Source organism: Cupressus sempervirens, chromosome 1 (genome assembly GCF_028749045.1).
Source record: "Cupressus sempervirens isolate cs-2001-9-10 chromosome 1, ASM2874904v1, whole genome shotgun sequence".
NCBI classification, from domain to species: Eukaryota; Viridiplantae; Streptophyta; class Pinopsida; order Cupressales; family Cupressaceae; genus Cupressus; species Cupressus sempervirens.
In genome coordinates, this window is record NC_143118.1 from 303,204,804 (window position 1) to 303,223,347 (window position 18,544).

Below are 18,544 nucleotides of genomic sequence, written 5' to 3' on the forward strand. Positions count from 1 at the left end.
TCACCCTTTTCCTCTTTTTGATTGGGGTCTTAATCTTTCTTCCCTTTTTAGGCACAAAAAGAGATGCTTGTTCTCTTTGACAAGGTGGGGAGACCTCTTGAATCTCAACCTCTATCTCCATTTGGCTAAGTGCAATTGGTGGCACTTGAGGATCGACATGGGCTTGTAGAGCTCTAGTATCTTTTGACCCTTATACATTCTCTTCTTCTTGCTGTGTAGGTGTCAATATTTCACCATCTTCTGGCTCAACTCTTAGAGGAGAGCTCCTTTTCCTTTTGCTTCAGCCCCTACCCTTTTGAGCTTGATAATAACCAACTAGCCTATCAATTTGGTGCATTATTTCTAGCCTTATTGATGATTGGGCTGCAAAGGTAAGGATAGTGTCTTTCTTCCCTCTACCTTTTTCTGGGTAGTCCTTTTCATGAAAGATTACTATTTCAGGTATTGGATCAAGTTTGAATGGTTTCTTTATCCAATTTTGTGTCATTTTAATCACGTGTCTCACCCAATGGTTGATATAAAAATTCTCTTCTCTATCAACCTCATCATTCATAATAGGCCTATCGTCTATCCTATCCCTATTGAATAGAGGATCAAGAAACTCCTCAGAATCCTCCTATAATATCTTCAAGGGAATCTTTATTTTCATGGCCTTCTCTGACAAGTACAAATTCATCCTATAATAATCCCTTATCTGGATGTTGTAGTCATTTGTAGCATTCATCCAATGATCTTCAATGGCCTCTTCATGATGGAATGTTTTCATTGCTAAATATTGTACTCTCCTAATGTTATCAAAACATGGTCGTGAAGAATTGTACCCTTCCAAGGGATACTGATCCCATTCACACTAAAAAAAGGAGATATCTTGCCTCTGATCTACCCAAAAAGGTCCTATAATCAATGACTAGGTCCAACATTTTTAATGTTTCTTTCTAACTCTATTATGAGCAGACAAAATATTTTTTGAGAAATCTCTAAGAGTACAAGTCTATCACAAGGATACCTTGGGAGCTTTTTTGGGTTAACAGTGGTACCAACTGGACCCTTAGATATGTGAATATTCTAAAATGAAAATAGTACACTTGGAGTACTATTATTTGTGCCATTGGATCATCTAATAATCTCTTTGCATAATCCCCTTCTATACATTTGATTATAGTGAATATAAATACATCATTAACAATTCTATTCTCTTTTCTCTTCTCCGAGAGTCTCTTTTTCACCAATTGAGGATAGATGATATACGTCCAAGCATTAGGATCCTACATGTTGCCTTTCTTGTATAGCCTTGAATAGTCTATTGCTCTTGCGGCTAACAAGCACACCAAATACGATGTCATATAAAAATTCCTTTTATTCTTGGCTAGCACCAACTGTTCACACAAATTCTCACTCAGAGTGGAAGCCCAATCTAGCGACATCTTTGCTTTCTTGATTGTCTCATTGAAGTGTACCATAAATATATTTAGATGTCCTACTGCAAGTAAACCCATGAATCTACTCAATAGTATGATGGAGTATCTGATGTCTTCAATAATATACCCTTTGGTCATATCAACCTTGTCAGCCTTCTTCCCTAAAGGAGTCTTTTGTATGAGGTAGGAGGACTGAATGATCTTAGAGGCTTCCTCAATGTGATCTCTATACCACCTTTCTGCTTGCTCATATGTGAGCCTGATAAACTGATCTTCTTGTGGGAGATGAAATACTTTCTCAATATTCTTTAGGCCTTGGAACTTGAAGACGATGGGTTTTAGTGCCATTTTCTCGCCCAAGGAAGATGATGAAGATGCCATTGTATCTACACAAAAGACGTCCATTAGTCTAGATTTGGCGAAAAATTAATTATTGACACCTTAAGAATTGGATTGCTTAAAAATACAAAACTTGATTTTCAATGCAAAAAAAGAGATATGGCACACTTGGCACACCTAGTGCGCCCACCCCTTTTTTAAAACTTCATTTTGTGAGATGCAAATTAGCACACCACTTTTTCTCTTAGGGTATTTTTATTTAAAAAATTAAAAATTTCCTTGTAAGGTACACAGTGGCACACCTTATGAATTAAGTTATTGTGCACGTTATAAGGTGTCTGACTTAGCTTTTGATACAAAAGGTGTGCATTAGCACACCTCTTAAGGTGTGCTAATGTGCACCTTTTGAGTTTTACTTAATATTTATCATGCTTTCAAATGTTTTTGAGTTATTATGTGGACATGGGTTTGGATTAGCACACCTGGGAAGGTGCGCTGATGTGCACCCAGACTTGGATCATTTTTACTTGCTTTTGCACTTTTATGAAAGAATTGGTGTAATAAGCAGACCTCAAGAGGTTAATAGCTATTATGATGTGGAGTGAAAGATCCATAGATACAGAGGAGGAAGGCCAAAGTATAAATAAGAAGTCATAATGAGGAGGGAAGGGACCCCCCTCCCTTTTAAATAATTTTTGTGATGAATATTTTGCTTGGCTAGGTAGGTGCACAACTACGCATAAATAATGTGAAAAAGCACTAGGGCACCTATTTTGGTGTGTTTCATGCGCAAACATTCCCAATAATAACCTATTCTTCTTAGATTTCTCAAATTTTTGACCCTTGGTTTTCTCTAACAGAACTTGGACATAAACTAAGGGACTAGGGTAGACCCCAAAATAACTCAAATCCCAAACTAGGAGTCCAAAAAGCCTAAAAAACTAGGGGGTCCCCATTTTTGATAGGAAATGGGGTGTGCATTGTGGAACCACAACACCTTACAAATAGATTCCCTATCTATGAAAATGTTCATTAGAAGACCATGTATTCTATTAGTCTCTTTGGAAAAGGGACCTCTTTTGTATATGAAGTGGTTAATATAAAACTACATTTAAATTTTTTTTCCTTTTTCCCTTTGGCATATTTCACACTCCTCTATAAAATTCACATTGCTCTATAACTTTGGCCAAAACTAGAACCTTTTCACTTGCCCTAGAGTTTTATTTATCCCAAAATGACCTCCTAATCCTCCATTGTGTTTCTCTTTCATAATGTTTTCTCCCATGGAATAATTTTGTATACATATTTGGATTCCCTTGAAAAAAAGACAATTCTACAACAAATAGTAAGAATTATCCACATGAATGTATCACAAACATTACAATATACCTTATAGAAATTAGAACCATATTTGTACAAATCCTCAAGAAAATCCACTCTCATGTTCTACAAATGAACTCATTGAACAATTAGTACCCTTATTTTAAGGGAACATTCCACCATGTTTACCATTCCCCTATTCTATTTAATGGTAAAAGTAAAACCCTAAAACTACTCTACATATTTTATATGTTTTCTATTTAGTTTCACTTACCCATTGAGAATACTAAGAACATGATTATCAATAAATACCAATTTAACACCCTTGGATAAAAATAGTGTCTTACTTAATTAGTGCATGGATCATGACATATAAATATAAGTCATATTTTAAATACTTCCTTTTTGCATCATTGAGCCTCTTAATAAAAAAGAAACATCCCTTCTCAAAAAGTATCATAAGCTTTTCCTCATGAAGCATCTCCAATACTAGATCCAAATGCTTAATATGCTCCTCCTTAGTCTTGCTAGAATGTCATAGAGGTAAAATCAAATAAAATTACTAGTAAATTCAAGAGACACCTCATTCATGAGGCACATGAAACTACTAGGTGCATTACTCAACCAAAATGATATAACAAGCCACTCATAGAGTCCTTCATTGGTATTGAAGGAATTTTTGCATTCATCTCCTGACCTTTATCTGATTTGATGGTAATCAAACTTAAAATCTATCTAGGAACAATGTAAAACAACCCCAAAATAGTCTAAAAGGTCTAAATTGATGCTTCTATATTACACATCTGCAAGATGCAAGTTTTGGCCAGAGAAAGTATTATAAACACACTATTTTATAGTTGTTATATAAACCTTGTTATGACTTAAAAATTTATTTTATTTCCATTTTTCTTACTCTAGGGAGGGAGCCTTTGGATGCATACCTACCTTATGCTTAGCCAAATTTGTCTATTGTGAGGTTGTTCATAGTGAAAACTTGATAATTTCCTATATTTCTCTATTAGTGAAAGGGATAAAAAAGGAGATTGAGTATTTTTCCTTCTTTTTAGCTTCTCCCTTGATCTTTATGGATTTTCAATAAGCCTCTCCCAATATTACTTATGGTAGGAATTATATAGAAATTATTTTGTATTACTGAAATCTGCTAGAATACGAAATGATTTTATGGAAGTCTTCTAAAAAATGATTTATACATGCATATAGTTCATGGAACTAACTTCTACAATCTCTAACTATTTGGTCTTTTTGTCTCAACTCTCATTACATAGAAATTTAAACCTCTTATGCACATTGAGGTAGTATTTGAAAAGATGATACTAAGAATGTGCTTCCCAAGTGAACTTTTATGATGTGTCAATTGGTTTGTGAGCTACCTTTACCCTAAGAGACTTCTATGTGTAGTGTAGGTGTGGATATATTTGAAGTTGAGAAGGTTATCTTTAGTTTTGTGAACTTGTTGATCGTGTGATAATCTATAAGTTGTCAACACCAATAATCCAATTCCTCAATGTTGCCCCACTTTTCATCTTGTACCCATTATGTGAAGTGGAAAACGATCTTGTATCTCAATTAGGTTTAGGTGTGTCCAAGTCTATTTCCTTTTTCCCAAGTGAAAAGTCTCTCCATCGAGTTTTCATCTTCCTTCTTCTCCCACATTACATAACTAGGTGGGTTTCCCTTGTTGTGAGTTTTGTGGGTAGTCTAGGATCCTTTTTGATGGAGATTCTTGGGTCGTACCATGATTTTCACAAAGTCATTTCTAGGAATGAATTTTCTCACAACTCATTATAGCTTGCACATAAAGAAAATGAAGTCTGTGGAAAACCTAGCATTGGCTTCTCCTTAGCAGAGTTTTGAACTGTGAAGGCGATTTCCTGCAGAGGTCAACAAATGAGTTTTACAGGCTAAAGCAAGGAAGAAATGAGTTGTTCTATGGATAAACCATCCCTAGATTATAGTATTCTACCTTGGGAGTCACTCAGAATCTATCATAATGATCAAAATAGAAGTTGGCAGAAAACTCTGAAGTAGCTTCTCCACGATAGGTTTTTGACTTGCAAAATTAGTTTCTCGACAAAGACATTTGTGAGGGGAAAAAATAAGTGAGTTCCTTTTTTATTTTGCACCCCTTTTTAGATTTTTTGAAGTCTAGAAGCACACTTACTTAAAAGATAAAACAAAAATAAAAGTAAAGGTGGAGAAATAGAAGTTGCCTTCTCCTCAGCGGGTTTTCAACCCTGGAAAGTAATTTTTCGCATCTATTGAACAATTCACTACTACAAGCATATTGAGCTCATAGATCAATTGTAGGATGCTTAAAAAGGATAATGGAAGCCAGTTAATCACATTTGGGAAGGTATCTTTAGTGAAATTTGGCTGATCAAAATTTTCCCCATGGAATACTCCGTTCTTAAATTTCTGCAACTTGGTGAAAAATGGGAAAGTAAGTCTGTAATAAAAGAAAGTTACCGTTGGGCCAACAAGAATAGTGAAAAGACATAGAAAAATCCATTAGAAACCCCCACATTTACTAATCTAATGGATTTATCCTTTAATTCACTCATGTGGCATGGATCTTGAAGATTAACAGGTGGATTGAGGTTTCTATATAAAGATGCACATAATGGATTTTCAAACTATTGCTTTCTTTACTAAACTATTATGCTATTGAATTGAATATTGATTTCAAAATCGTCATAGTTGCAAAGTCCTACTCTCTGTGCTATCTTCAGTTTTAAGATTTTTAATTCATCTCTATCTCAGAAAAGATGGCAAAAAGATTTGTTGGATTCGATGGACTGAATGGGATCAAGTCAACATTGCAAAATGTTACGGATACCTCACTCCATTTCTTTGACATGCAAGATTTCTAGAGAAGATTGAGGATGGAGCCAATCCACCCAATAACAAAGAAACTCTGAGGAAGCGAGCTAGTGGAAGCAACCAGGTTTCTAGTGGCAATTCAAGCCCCTGAGCTAATCATTGAATGTATTGACCATTACAATATGGACACTAAACAAATTTCCTCTGGATTCTAGAGCAGGAAGAATTTTTCAATTGACCATAGGAGGAGCCATGTCTAAGTTCTCCTTGAAGAAGATGGTGTGGCAGAAGGAAATCATGAGGTCCTAGTTCCAAAAGCCAAGAGGAGCAAAGAGTAAGGTTCCTAAGACCATTTTTGGCACCGATCTAAAGCCCAAAATTGTGGACATTTTGGTTCTTTTGCATCGCTTGAAAGGTGAGGTAGAAGCACTCAATTTCATAGAACAATATTTCTTTTTAGTGCAAATCATATATTCAGACACACATTATGTTGATTGAGCGTATGAGGTAAGTGAACATCTATCCAAGCTTTGAGTGCTGCAAAGTTCTACAATACCTTCTACATGTCTTCTTTCTTGATTTATATGTTGGCTTCTCTATTATTGTGGTCAAGCCTTCCCAGAATAGAGGATTTTCCTGATGATGTAAAAAGATATGAATTTTATCCATGCTTGCAGTTATAGAATAGCTATTAGAGTATGTCAGAGTTAATGAATCTTTTACAATGAGAATTTGTAGGGAACTACAAGGATGCTCAGAGAGGAAGTTTAGCCCAGAAGCGATGGCGGCCATCAGTCAGTTTGGTAGCTACTTTATTCAATTCTCATTATTATCGTATTTGCATCTTGTAGCCTTGATGGATTTCTTCTGAAGCTACCCACATACCCAAGCAACACGATCACGAGATTATGATACAAGCTATCCAAGTGAATGTGCTAAGTGCTAGTTTAAGGAAGAAGGGGTATGAGTTCCCCATGAAAGTCGAGGCTTATAGTTGTGATTCTTGGTCTAATGCCAAAAAAATGCTCAAGGCATTTGAGAATAAGTACAAATTGGAGGAATATGAGGTTGTGAGGTCCATGTTCGACCCAAATGGATATGCAAGAGAGGTACTTCAAATTGAGAGTGTGATCAAGCATGTCACCACTCTAGAGGATTATTGGGCAGATTATAGGGATGAGTTGGAGAACTAAGATTGTGCTTTCACCAAGCTCACAATGGAACAAATAAAGACATATGACATTGATCTCAATGTAGAAGGATTGGAGGATGATGGTCAAAATATGTATAGCAATACATATTTGACTAAATTAAGGGGAATTCTTCTTAGTTTTGAGCCATATATGGAAGAGAATCTCGATATCATGATGGCTAGGATAATCAAGAGAACTAGGAAATGGGTCGAGTGAACAACCAGAAAGAGTCAGAGTAAGGGTGCAACCACTCAAGCTTCTCCAACAGCTGCAATGCCTGTTTCATCTTAGAGTGCTATAGTGGGAGTGAACATAGCTTCCACTCAAGGACTAGCTCAACCTGTAGGCAAAGGTGATCAACCCTTAGACAAGAATGTTCCTAGAGCCCAAACATGTCATGATTGTTCCTTGCTAGTTATAGGAACCCAGATTGGTACTGAAGAGAAGAAAGTAGAAGAACCAAAGAACAATGCCCCTACTCTAGTACCTTCCCCACATACTACTCCCATTCCATCTCCTCACACTAACCATATTCCTTCTCCACATACATATCCCCTCAAATCCCATCTCCTCATCATAGCCCCGTGCCATCAGTAAGTGCTTCACTTTTGAAGCCACGTGGTTCCCCTATACAAATAGTAGACCTAGGGGATGAAAAAAGTTGCAGTAGCAAGTCCACTGAATCAAATGAAGGGACTAAGAAGACATCAAGGATGGAGAAGGGCTAGGTTTCTTCTAGACTCATCTCCAAGGATTTAAAGAATTCTTTCTCTTCAACCGCTATAACCATGACTCCAGTAAAGAAGAAAATGTTCAGCATTCAATCACTTAGAATAGCTTGCAAAGTGATAGGAACTGATTCTTGGTTAGAAGATACTTTGGAAAGGAAAAGAAAGAGAAAGGATGAAAGTGTTTCTATGAAAGACACTGCATCCCTTGTAGTTCATTTTGGGACTACATTGGCAAAAGTTAGGAAGTAGAAAAATTTGTCAATACTTGGCAAGATCCAAAAATAGGGCACTTGATAATGGAAATAGCTAAGCCAAAAAAAGGAGGGAGAATTGAAGATATGATGCCTGATGATTTTACTTTACATTTGATCGATCTTGGAGAAGCCAGGCACAATACAAAGGTTGTCTTGTGGAGATCGAGTAATGAAGTGATAGAAGGGAAATTAGAAAGTCTCAAATTGTCAAAGATCAAGATGAAAGCATGGATAGAAGAATTGAACAAATTTATTAGGTAGCTAGTCACTCCACTAGCAACTATTTTTGGTATGTCTGTGACTCAGACTCGTAGTGCAGGTGAAGTGCAAGATCTCATTTCCCAACTCCAAGAAGATAGGCATTATGGCTAGATTGGTAGAGAATGGATTGAGAAACTTAAATCAGAAGGAATTTCTCTCATAGATCAAATTTGAATTGTTATCCTTAGATTAGAGACAAAAATGGATAATTTATTGTCTAATAGTAATACTTTGGCTAGAGAAAGGGTCAGATGTGATGATTGTATGTCCCTTTTAAAGATGATCATCCAAATGAAAGCAAAGGAAGCAGTTGAAGCAAAGATTCTGAAAAAAGGGAATGAACCTTTGTTTGAATGGCTTCAAAGTATGTAATTCAAGCTAGAAATGATCTAGGTGGCTGAGAAGGGACTCAAAGAAATAGAGTGAAGTAAAGATGACTCAAGATAGGGGATTTTAGCTTATGAGAGGGCTACACACTGATTCTCAAACCAGTGGTCAAGGAAAGGATCTCATTAGAGTGGAAGTGATGAAAAGTAACTTCTCTACTTTTTTGGATAATCTGTCTGCAGTAACTTCTAGTAGCCAAAATAGAATCGCAAAACTCCAGACGCTCAGTGGATGGATATATGTGGCCATGGAGGAGTTGCCAAATGAGTTGAATGTTGTAAAGGAGTTGGCAAGAGAACATGAAAAATGGCTTTTGAGATTCACAAATATACATGTGCCCAACCATGAAGAACTAATCCCAATAATGGTTACTACTAAGGCATGTAGGGAGAAAACTAAAAAGGGGAAGAAGTCTAAGTGATTCATATTATGCCCCCTTTTTATTTTCTTTTGTAATTTTGTAATATGACAAACTGGCACCTTGCCATTTGTCATCCTCAGAAGATGAACCGATTAAACTTCCATTATAATGGTCATCTCTAAAACTCTATATGTATGAATTGAAAAGATTAATGAAAGGTCAATTTTTTTTTGGTGTGAAGTACTTCTTGTTGTAGAGACAATGGAATGGTATTTTATATCAAATATTTTCTTTTCCAGTTAGTATTATATTTAGTTTACATTTTCTCTTTTGTTTGAATTGGAACTAGGAAAGAATAGAGTTCTACCTTCCCTATTTTGAGGCAATAGATCAATTTGATAAGTATTGTTATAGTTCATTCGAAGAGGAAATCCTTCCAGTATTTCTAGTTTATTAGTTATAGTTTAGATTTGAATTAGCTTAGCTTAGCATTAGTTAATTATGTGGATGAAATTTATGGATTCATAAGATGTGTGGATGCATAAATCTATTTCAGTGTTGATAAACTTCAATTTTCCTGAGTTGGATTTTATTTAGGTCTAATTCAATTAATACTCTACTATTCTTGGGTTAAGAACATACCCCAAAGTAGTTTAGGAAGAAAACAAAATTCATTGCAAATCTATTTCAGGGAGCCGTACCTACCAATTTAGAGGAAAGCTAAAACATCCATAAGGAGCTTTCCAACTATTTGTTATTAGATGTTGTTCTAAATTGGGAATTAAAGAGTAATAATCTGAAAGAACAAATCTGTTTACCAACAGATTTTATGTGACTCTGCTGGGGAGATGAAAAATTGCTTGACCAAAAAGCCTATGTCATGAGAGAAAATGGTACTACCTCATGAAAAAATAATTCCAGTGCTCCAAGCTAACCTTGGTTTTCAAGATGATCAAGAAGACATAATTTCATCCATTAAGACATTTGTTTGGAGACATAGAAGGAATATTGAACATTACAGTAACACTAGCTGGCTATTAGAAGAAGAAGAAAGAAGAGCCGAAGCCTTAGAGAGAGATGTTCAAAGGAGAGATATCTGGAGAGTAGAAAGACAATTGAGACAATAAGCTTAGAGATAAACTAGACCTAGCATCTTGGAACAATTTAGGTTCCTCAGACATACCAAGGAATAGGGTGGGCAAGACCTTATATTTGATAAGCTTACAGAGCTTGGTTTTCCTATCTTAGACATTCCAAAGTGGAAAAGTTAAAATAAAAGATGGAGTAGGCCACCTTCCCCTTCTAGAAATTAGGACACCAACACTTCACATTCCACGTGTAAGGTGTTAGTACTCCATGGAGTTATCGCCCCTCTAGTTGTTAATTTCCTACCATATATTGCCAGGACAATCATGGCTGCCCCATGGGCCACAAGAATAGGACCATTAGAATTAAACACTTATCATCCACTCTCGGATGGTTCAAGGAAGAATTTCCCTAAATTCTCAGGTGAGGGGAAAGTCACTACAAACAAACACATTAAAGCTTTCTTCACAGCCACTCATATCTTAGGGGTGGGACATGAAGATGTTGTTGTAAGGTTATTTGTAGAGACCCTCACAGATAATGTAGGGGAGTGGCTTTATCATCTAGCTAACAACTCAATAACTGATTGGGATATCTTGAGGAAAACCTTTGAGACAAGATTCAAGACCGTGGAAGATGAACATACCCTACTAACACAATTGACTTCAATTAAGAAGCAACCCACTATGAGCATGAAGGATTTTGTTGCCAATTTCAGTAAGATTATCAATAGAATTCCAATTGCTGATAGACCCAAACCTGGTAATTTGAAAACCTTCTTTATTAGTGCAATGCCTCTAGATGTCAATTATGATTTAATGAGAGCACATCTCACGGATTTGGATGATGCAGAAAGGAAGGTGATTGAGTGTGAGGATGATTTTATTTCCATGAGAAAATGGAAATGAGAACTTCAAACTAAGGGAAGTTCTAGTAATACCACATCATCTAAGGAGATGATTTAGAAATTGTCAAATGAGCTGGTAGCAATGAAGAAACAGTTACTCAGATTCAATAGTCCCTATCAACGGAATTATCAAAATTCACCAGTAAGAAACAACGAAAATAAATTTCTACAACTTATAGGATCACAACCCAAGTTGCAAATTGAGGTGGTGCCAAAAAAAGGAAATATGTGCATCTTTCATTTGACCACAAATCATGATAGCGAGAGTTGTTCGGAGACTTCTCGCATGATGTAGTTGTTATCTACTAATGAGTTGAACACTACAACTCCTTGTTCTGAGCCCAATTCCTATTCAAATGGTGACTCTGGAAATTTATTTTTAGAATACGAGTCAGATTCTGAATCAAAAGGTGAATGTTGTGCAACCATCAATGGAATGTCATACACAGTACTTACTCAAGGCCAAAGGTTGAAGAATCAATCCTCTAGTCACACTCACAAAAATGACTCTAGTCCTTCAATAAGTAATGTATGTACTAATCAAGGAACATCTACTTCACAAATGGGTAAGGACCAGGCATCCTTTGATTTCATTCAATTTTGTGAAGAATCAAAAATTCAAATTTCCACTATTGATTATTTAAAGTCACATCCTTCCAAATTAAAAAGACTAGTAGATTGATGTAAAGGAAACACATCAGATGTGAATTGTAATGTAATGGTTGAGAAAGAGGATGAAACCTTGACATCTAGTTTATTTAACCAAGAAGATTCTACAGTCTTAGCAACATCCCCCAGACAAAAGCTAGAGCCTTTTTATATCTCATTGTATATTAATGGATGTAAACTCAGTAATTGTATAATAGATTCAAGTGCATTAGATAATGTAATGCCTTATTTTGTATCCAAAGCCTTGGGTCTCAATCTCACTAAAGTACATGGAAGATGCTACTCGATGGATGCTAAACAAGTTCCCTTACTTGGAAAAATTAAAGATGCTTAGGTCACCTTAGCTTCACATCCAGAAAAGAAGCTCCTATTGACTATTCTAGTAGCTAATATTCCAATGAGCTATGGAATTCTTTTAAGTAGAAGTTTTTATCAAGAATTATAAGGAGAAATAAAGCTAGATTGGTCCCAAGTAGTGATACCTATTGGGAATAAGAAAGTCAAATTAGAACCTGAAGAAAAGGCAAAGTTCATAGTCTTGAAATCAGATGTCCCTAAAACTCAGATTCTCTACCAAGAGATGGAATTCGGCAACTATATACTATTTACTAAAGAAGGCTCGGATGAAAAAATAGATGAGAGTCAAAGAAAGAAAGTTCCTAATGAAAATAAACATGCATCGGGTATATGGAGACTTGAATTTGATGGAAGCTGTGCTTCTTCAGGATTTGGAGCAGGAGTATTATTGATATCCCTAGAAGGAGAACCTGAACCTATGGCTTTCAAATTGGAATTTGGGAATACGAATAACACTGTAGAATATGAGGCCCTACTAATGGGGATAATAATGACAAAATAAAGAGGGATAAAGATTTTAAAAGCTCAAGGTGATGCAGAGCTTATTGTGAAGCAAGTTAAAGGACAATATTCTATAAAAAATCACAAACTAAAGAATTACAAAAATAGAGTCTAGGACAAGATAGAAGACCTTGATGCCTTCTCTATTGAAGTGGTTCTGAGAGAGATGAATGCCAAAGCTGATTCCCTAGCAGTCTTTGCCTCCCTATTACTTCCCCACCCAGATTTCAAAGACAAAAAGTATCAGATCAAAATTGTGTATCGATCTGTTGTTCCAGATAACACAAAATCGTGGCAAGTCTTCAATGATGATAAGAGTTTGTAGATGTTCCTTGAAAATGACAAGTCTAGTTTTGAGCATGAATCTAGTGGAAGTGATCATGAAAGCTGTGGTGCAAATGAGAAACAGAATCAAAATGGAGAAGTTCAGATGGAAGGTAACATTATTCCTCCATATTTTTTGGCTTTAGAAAAATTGTTTAATAGAAAAATTCTTACAAAAAGCAAAAGAGAGCAGAAAAAGGACCTACTACAGGCAAGTATGAGGGAATAAACATTGGAGATATCCATAATCCCAGAATGATCAATATTGGGAAGTGTTGTTTGCTTAAAGAAAAGGAAGCTGCAAGAAATCTATTCGTGGAATATAAAGATGTTTTTGCCTAGAGTTATGAAGATTTGAAAAGTTATAGAGATGGGAAGGTAAAACATCAAATTTCACTAAAGCTTGATGTAGTCCCTTTCTGACAAAAATAGAGGAACTACAATCCTAAAGTCGCAAATGCCATCTTCTGAGAGCTAGATAAGATGTTAAAAGTGAGAATCATTTATCCCGTTCATCATTCCACCTGGATAGCCAATATAGTACCCATCAAAAAAAAGAATAGAGAAATAAGAATTTGTGTCAATTTTTGCAACTTGAACCAAGCGTCTCTAAAAGATAACTTTGCTCTTCCTAACATGGATTATCTATTGCAAATAGTGGTAGGATCTAAAATGATGTCTATTCTCAATGATTTCTTAGGTTATAATCAAGTCAAAGTAGAGGAGAAAGACCAAAATAAGATGACATTCACCACTCCTTGGGGTACATTTGCATATCGCAGAATGCCCTTTGGACTTATCAACACTGGTGCTACATTCTAAAGATGTATGAGTAAGACATTCATCAATCTGAAGAATCAAATCATAGTCATATACTTGGATGACCTCACCGTGTTCTCAAGAAAGAGAAAAGATCATATGGAAGATTTGAGAAAGGTTCTACAGAGATGCCAAGAGCATGGCATCTCTCTCAATCCCAAGAAGTCAGTTTTCTATGTAACAGAAGGGAAACTCATAGGTCATATAGTGTCCCAAGAGGGCATTACAATTGACCCTGAATGGTAGAAGCCATTCAAAGATTAAGCTTTCCTTCAAATAAAACATAAGTTAAATCTTTCTTTGGGCAAAGTGAATTTTCTCAGAAGATTTGTGCTTGATTTTGCAGAAACAACTAAGCATATAGTGGATATGATGAAAGGAAATTCAAATTTCAAATGGAATGAGGCATGAAAGCGAGCCTTTCAAGATATAAAGATTGCTATTGCTAATGCCCCAATTTTATGTCATCCAAATTATAAATGAGATTTCATTATTTATTGTTATGCTTTCGAACATACTCTCTTAGTGATACTTATGCAAAAAAATGATGAAGGAGTACAAGCCCCAATAGCTTTCATGAGCATACCTTTCAAGAATCATGAACTGAAATATTCACAGATTGAAAAGCACAATTTTGTGGTGGTTAAATCCCTAAAATATTTTCAATTTTATATCTTGCATTCACATTTTGTAGTCTTTGTCCCTGATGTGGTAGTGAAGAGTGTATTGACACAACAAGATGTGGGCTGTAATGTCAGAGGAGCATGGGTTGCAAAAATACAAGAGTATGATATAGAAATAAAACCTACCAAGCTGGTAAGGGGAAATGCTTTGTGCAAGGTGATTGCAAAAAATAAGATAACTAAAGGATCAAAGGAATCAAGAGAGAAGTAGTTGGTGTTGGCTGTAGGCCTCTTTGATTCATGGTTTGAAAATATTTCTTATCTACTAACATATGGTGAATGCCCAGAGGGCCTAAACATAAGACAAAGAAGAGATCTCAAATTGAAAGTAGCTAAGTATGTGATTTGGGATGGCAAACTATTCAAAAAAGCCATTGACAACACTTTCCTTAGGTGCATAGACAAACAATAGCAGGAAAAGTTGTTGAGAACATTTCATGATGAGGCTTGCGGAGGAAATTTCTCATCGTTAGTCACAACTTTTAAAATACTAAGGCAGTGTTATTACTAGCCTGGGATGTTTAAAGATGTATATGCCTAGGTAGAAAAATGCAATAAGTGTAGGATGCTCTTTGGATGCCCACAATTAGCTACTCTACCATTAAGACCTATTATCATCGAAGATCCTTTTCAACAATGGGGTCTCGACTTCATTTGTCCAATCAGTCTAGTATCCAGTGCTGGTCACCAATATGTAATAACTACAATGGACTATTTTACCAAGTGGATAGAAGCTAAAGCTACTAAGAAGACTACTTTTGAAGTGGTGTGCGAATTCATAAAGGAGAACATATTGGTTAGGTTTGGTGTCCCTATTAAACTGGTGATGGGTAATGCACCTTATTTTTATTCAATTGAAATTGCCAATTTATGCTTTGAGTATGGGATCACCATAGGTCATTCATCTAATTATTTCCCTCAAGGAAATGGTCAAGCTGAGTCAAGTAAAAAGAATTTGATGAATATTGTTAAGAAATTGGTTTAAGATAATCAAAAGACTTGGCACAAAAAGATTCACAAGGCACTATGGGTAGATAGAGTGACACCTAAAAGGGAAATTGATATATCTCCTTTCAAATTGGTTTATGGAACTGAAGCTAATCTCCCCTTACCTCTAGAATTAGCCACAAATAAACTAAGAATGGTGATAGAAGATGATGTTTTTAAAGATGGTTTAGAAAAGAGGACCCTATGCTTAAGAAAACTTGAAGAAGAAAGGGAGGAAATCATAGACCACATCATTCAACACCAGATGTGAGTAAAGGAACTGTTTGATAAGAGAACAAGACCACAAAAATTTATGGTGGAAGATAGTGTGCTACTCTGGGATAAGCAAAGTGCTTCAAAGGAAATGCATAAGAAGTTTGATACTGTATGGAAAGGCCCATTCAAAATTCATCAGGAATTTGAAAATAATTCTTTCAAATTGGTGTATGAAGATGGCGAAGTACTACCCCTAACCTATAATGGTCAGGATCTGAAGCTTTATCAAATTGCTAATTGAGAGCAGGTAACCCCTATATTTTATTATAGTTAGTTTTAGCGTCTCTTGTGTTTCCTGGTTTGTCTTTTTCCTTTGTTGTTGTTTTCATGTTCTTTGTCTCGTTGTGTTCCCACCTTTTTTCTTACCTTCTTTTGCAAAACTAGATATTTTGAGTTTCTTGCTTGGGTATACTCAACCCAAGTCTCTAGTCAGAGCCATCTGTTGCCCCACTTTTCATCCTATACCCATTATACGAAGTGGAAAATGATCTTGTGTCTCAATTAGGTTTAGGTATGTCTGAGTCTATTTCCTTTTTCCCAAGTGAAAAGTCTCCCCATCAGGTTTTCATCTTCCTTCTTCTCCTGCATTACATAACCAGGTGGATTTCCCTTGTTGTTGTGAGTTTTGTGGGTAGTCTAGGATCCTTTTTGATGGAAATTCTTGGGTCATACCATGATTTTCACAAAGTCATTTCCAAGAATGAATTTTCTCAAAACTCATTATAGTTTTCACACAAAGAAAATGAAGTCTACAGAAAACCTAGCATTGGCTTCTCCTTGGCGAAGTTTCAAACTGTGAAGGCGATTTCCTATAGAGGTCAACAAATGAGTTTTACAGGCTAAAGAAAAAAAGAAACGAGTTGTTTTATGGATAAACCATCCCTAAATTTCAGTATTCTACATTGGGAGTCACTCAAAATCCATCATAATGATTAGAATAGCAACTAGCAGAAAACTCTGAAGTAGCTTCCCCACGACAGGTTTTTGACCTGCAGAGTCAATTTCCTAACAAAGACATTTGTGAGGGAGAAAAATAAGTAAGTGGGTTCCTTTTCAATTTTGCACCCCTTTTTAGATTTTTCAAAGTCTATAAGCATGCTTACTTAAAAGACAAAGTGAAAATAAAAGCAAAGGCAAAGAAAAAAAAGTTGCCTTCTCCTCAGCGGGTTTTCAACCCTGGAAAGTGATTTTCTGCATCTATTGAAAAATCACTACTGCAAGCATATTGAGCTCATAGAGCAATGATAGGATGCTTAAAAAGGATAATGGAAGCTAGTTAATCACATTTGGGAAGGTATCTTGAGCAAAATCTTCCTGAGTGGATTTTTCCCCATGGAGTTCTCCATTCTTAAATTTTTGCAACTTGGTGAAAAATAGGAAAGTAAGTCTATAATAAAAGAAAGCTACTGTTGGGCCAATGGGAACAATGAAAAGACATGGAAAAATTTGTTAGAAACCCCCACATTTACTAATCTTATGGATTTATCCTTTAATTCACTCGTGTGGCACATACCTTGAAGATTAATGGGTGGATTGAGGTTTCTATATAAAGATGAACATAAGGGATTTTCAAACTACTGCTTTCTTTACTAAATTGTTATGCTGTTGAATTGAATATTGATTTCAAAATACTCATTGTTGTAAAGTCCTACTCTCTGTGCTATCTTCAGTTTTAAGATTTTTAATTCATCTCTATCTCAGATAAGATGGAAACAAGATTTGCTAGATTCGATGGACTGAATGGGATCAAGTCAACATTGCAAAATGTTACGAATACCTCACTCCATTTCTTCAACATGAAAGATTTCTAAAGAAGATTGAGGAAAAAGCCAATCCACCCAGTAATAGAGAAACTTTGAGGAAGTGGGCTAGTGGAAGCAGTCGGGCTTCTAGTGGCAATTTAAGCTCTCGAGCTGATCATTGAATGTATTAACCATTACAATCCAGACACTAAACAAATTTTGTTGTCGGATCATATAGTTTTGATCCCAATTGATCAACAAACTATAGTCAACTACCTCCAAATTCCAGAGCGGGAAGAATTTTCTAAATTGACCATAGGAGGAGACATGTTTGAGTTCTCCTTGAAGAAGATGGTGTGGCATAAGGAAATGATAAGGTCCTAGTTCTAAAAGCCATGAGGAGCAAAGAGTAAGGGTCCTAAGACCCTTTTTGGCACCAATATCAAGCCCAAAATTGTGGACATTTTGGTTCTTTTGCATCAGTTGAAAGATGAGATAGAAGCACTCAATTTCATAGAACAATATTTCTTTTTAGTGCAAATCATCTATTCAGACACACATTATGTTGATTGGGTGTATGAGGTAAGTGAAAATCTATCTAGAGCTCTCAGTGCTACAAAGTTCTACAATACCTTCTACATGTCTTCTTTCCTGATTTATATGTTGGCTTCTCTACAATTATGGCCAAACCTTCCTAGAATGGAGGATTTTCCTGATGATATAAAAAGATATGAATTTTATCCATGCTTGTAGTTACATAATAGCTATGTAGAGTATGTCAGAGTTAATGACTCTATTATAATGAGGATTTGCAGGGAACTACAAGGATGCCCAGAGAGGAGATTTAGCCCATAAGTAATGGTGGCCATCAGTCAATTTGGTAGCTACTTTATTCAATTCTCATCTTTCTTGTATTTGCATCTTGCAACCTTTGACAGATTTTCTGTAAAGCTGCACAGATACCCAAGTGACATGATCATGCTCATAGAGATTGTGAGACAAGCTATCCAAGTGAATGTGTTGAGTCCTAGTTTAAGGAAGAAGGGGTATGAGTTCCGCATAAAGTTAGGGCTTACAATTGTGATTCT